This window comes from Poecilia reticulata, chromosome 11 (assembly GCF_904066995.2).
Source record: "Poecilia reticulata chromosome 11, P_reticulata-male-v2, whole genome shotgun sequence".
In the NCBI taxonomy this organism is placed as follows: Eukaryota; Metazoa; Chordata; class Actinopteri; order Cyprinodontiformes; family Poeciliidae; genus Poecilia; species Poecilia reticulata.
The window spans coordinates 25,070,691-25,074,973 of NC_088840.1; positions in this window are offsets into that span (position 1 = coordinate 25,070,691).

Genomic DNA, 4,283 nt, shown 5'->3' on the forward strand with positions numbered 1-4,283 from the left:
TATTCATATTCACTAAACGTTACTGGGACAGTAAGTGGAATAGTGTTCTTTGGCCAATAGGCAGCACATTTCCATGGGCATGTTGTGTCATGTCCCATGTACAGAGGAAACAGCCAACAATTCCTATTTTTGGCTTATCAGCCAAGAATCATAGTACAAGGCAAAGTGCTGTCCAAGTGTACAGAATATTAACAACAGAGGAGCATGTAATCGTGGAACTGCAATTTCCTTGTATTCTCCACTCCTGAGTAAATGGTCATAAATTAAAGTTTGATTGTTTTCTAAATCGATTAGTGTGCAATTGTGCCTCTATAGTAAAAGACAATGTCATTTTCAGTCTTTTCATCTTTACCAGAAGGGCTGGTAAGTTATGAGGTTCCACTCACTGTAATATAAACTTCCACTTCACGTTTGTGATGTTGATTTCTTTTTTTTGTTGTATTACTGTATTTTGTTGGTCTTCTGAATGGCTAGCTAATTACATAAATTATTTTTCAATTTACATTTCAAATGGATCCTGCAGAAGTAGAGTCTATTGATGTTTGATGCCAAAAAATAATAGTCAAAAAGCTTTTGTCGTGTCTGACTCTAACTGTGCACTCTACTCTGTAATGCACACTAGCAATAATAGGCTTCACATGAATGTGAGTAGCCCACGATGTGCTCTAATGCACCCTCATACCCGATCAAAAGCTGGCTTTTGAACAGTGTTCTCATAATTACCTGGGAAGGCTCAGTGCTCTTTAGCCTGGAGGATGATCTGGTCATGGTTTCCACAGTTTCAAATTATTTTTTTCTTTTTTTTTTTTTGCTGTCAGGCAGGAATTGATAAGAGTTTGAATCCAGATGAGGCAGCAGTTACTCCTGATCCCAATACTGTAATATAAGTGGCTGCAGATGATGGTTTTTGGGGCTCTTGCAGGGATTTCTGCAAAATCATTGCTAATGTATTCCTTCCTTTTGGGTTGATCGGAACAAATACATTAAAGAAATTTTCTATTTTTATAGGTGTTATTTTTCTTATGAAGGCACATTTCTCATTATTTATCTGATTTTTTTATTAATATTCACTGTAAATAATGAATTTCTTGAGTCTTTGAAAAGCAATGTTTTGTGCAGTCACATCGTTTGGATTCATGGGTAATTTACTGCAACTAATCTACACTAGGAATGGATGTGATTATCTCAGCCATCAGGATGATCTGGAAAGGAAAACTAAAGCACCATATGGCTGATATTTCACAAAGCCTCCTCCGCTTCTTTATTATCTATAACAGTACAAGCAAAATGAAGTAAAGTAAAGCTGATGAACATGATTCCTAGTGTCTAGATGAATCGTAACAGAAAGCCCCCCTGAACCTATGCAGTTTAAACTCTGACCTGCGAATGTTGAGGTCTGTAATTTAATTAGTAGCTGCTGGTTATGTTTTTCTGTCTTCATTCTCTGACGTCAAGGACAGAAAATCTGTCAAGCACCTCACAGCGCTGGTACAAGCCTGACAACAGAGGAAGGATGACACGCTGCTGGACTGTGAGAATCATAATGGCAGGTCTGGTTGGTAAGCCACAGTGAAACGGGGACACAATAGTCACAAAGATTTCTTTTTTAACAATGTTTTTTCTACCACGGTCTCATAGAAAATATTAGTAATTAACACAAATTTTCTGCTTTCTGACCAATTCTTCTCAGCTAATTTGTAACGTATTTGCATCCCTAGTAAAAAGGTGTGTCTGTAGGATAAACCTGTACAGTAAAAAAAAGATTTGACACAAAGATTTATTTCTCTAAGATAAGAAAACCTGATATTTGGTTTGGGAAATCTGGAGATGCTCACCTAAACCTGTCCATATCTGTAGTCAAAGCAATAATTATACATTTTAAGATAGCTTGAACTGTGACAACCAAGGCTGGAGGAGGACTCGCTGCTATCTTCCCACCACATGCAGTGAACTGGATGGCAAAGGATGTAAACAAATCTCCACATCTCCAGCAGTGTAAGAAAAAAAGTATGTTGGTGGAGGATCTATGATGCTGTTGGCCTGTTTTTCCTCCCAAAGGCTCTGGGAACCTTAACAATTCATTATATCCTGGGGTCTCTCCCAGAAAGCTGACATTTATTTGTTGTTACAACTTTCAAACTTTACAACTAAATCAACAAAATAACACGCTAAACATCTCTGTATGTTAAGAAACCTTGTGAATTACTATAGCTGAAGACAAATTGTTGCCCTATTAAAAGAAGGTTATGCAAGTTATTAACACCAGGGGGAGGCAATAAGTGTGGCACTCTTAAACAATTATTTCTTAATATGAATCTGTTTAATTGTGCTTGAATTATATTTTCTTATTTGGGGATTGCTTGATTAAGATGTCTTTTTTTTTATTATTAAAAATATTAAGAATTCTTAACAACTTTGAATCAACTGGATGACCTGAAAAAAACCTAGCATCTAATTTAGACCAAAGCAGTTTTGATATTCAACATATGTTATGTTTTAAGGCTGGAAAACAGAAGAACATTAAATTTTAAGCATTTTGTTCCTGGATGAAAATTCATTCCAAGAGCTTGTGCAACACGGCTGCAGCTCATTTGTGTGAATTTATTGAGTGTGAAGTCAAGAGGTGTGCTTCTGCTCCCCGTCTGAAATGGAGATCCGAGTTAATAGAATCGGGAGCAGCAGCCGTCTCTCCTCGCCGGATCCCGGCAGCTGAATCAGTGTGTTTTCATTTTGTGTTAGATGAAGAGGGGAAGCTGGGGAGGAAGAGAGGAGGCGAAAGCAGGGATGTTTGAAGGAAGGGAACAGCTTGTTGGAGAAAGAGAGAAAGGAATAAGTGGAAAGCTCAGCTGCAGACTTGAACAGACTGCAGCGTCATACATATTACATGCATCAGATATTGCTCATATCAACACTTGCTCACTGTTACTCGAGTGGAATAAAACTTCCAGATCCTCCAGGGATGATAAATATAAATCCGGAGAGTAAATGCATGGAGCTGTCGGAACCAAGCTGACGTGTTTAACATGAGTGGATTTAAATCAGCTGATGAATCCATAAAAACCATACAGCTCAAGGACTTTAGTGGAACTGAGTCTGCAGTAAAACATGAACTGTCCTCTACTATTCTTTATCTGAGTTGGCCAGCCAGCTGCATTTATGTGTGTTGTGCAGCTTGAGAAGAGGAGGGGGGGGAAGAAAACGAAAGAGAGATTAGTGAATGCAAGTGAGCCTTAATGTTAGCAAAGTTTACAAAAAGGTTAATTTTCTCCTAATGTAAGCTTAATTTGGCAGGTGCTGCAGATTTCAGTGTAGTAATTGCAACATTGTTGAGGAAAATCCATCTTTAAAGCTCCCTGTGATCCGTTACAAGTGCCTGCACACTTCTTGCTCAGAGTTCATTGGGTTTATTCAGTTAAAACACATAGGAGTGGTGATTTGATCCACTGCCACGTGTACACTAAAGAAAACTACTAGTTCTGATTTATTTAGGTTTACAAAAGATTTAATAGGTAGAAGAATTACACATATCCTCTGGCATTAACAAACTATTTCAGATTAGAACATTTTGACAGATTTAAACAGATTCTGAATCATTTGGGTTGCAAGAAGTTCAACCTTACCACTTAAAGCAAAGATTGATTGTTTTCAAAACATTTTGGTTCAAAACATAAAAAAAAAATATCTAGCTATATATATATATTTTTTTTAGCTAGATAAAATATATCTAGCTAAAATATATTTATATTTTAGCTAGATATACAGTATTTAGCTAAAATAGCTAAATATATCTATTTTAGCTATTTTAAATGTCTTCATGGATGTCTTCACTAACTTTTCCCTGAATTTTATTGTTGGTGTTTTGGTCTGAAATTCATGCAGTGTCCTGACATATGGGTAAAATGTTTTACTACAGCTGCATATATTACAAGTAAACAGCTTTTTCCTCCTATTCCTGTCACTTTTTGACAAAAACATGCAAATAAAGGGGTAAATTGAACTTTCTCAAAACATCTCTGATGCTTTCTGTGATCTGTGCTGGTAAACTTGTTTTTTTGGAGTTTCGGTTTTTGTATTTATTAACAATGACAGACAACAAAATACCACAAAAATATAAAGTCTGCCCATGGCATGGGGTTGAAAAGATGTCAAACTATTTCAGTTATTTTACAGAAATCTGTGGCTGGTAGCTTTAATCTTCTGGTGTTGTCTTTAAAAGACACAAACGAACCAGTTCATATTTCCTTTGTTTTCCATCCTGGGCACAGACAGAAGACCTATTCAAC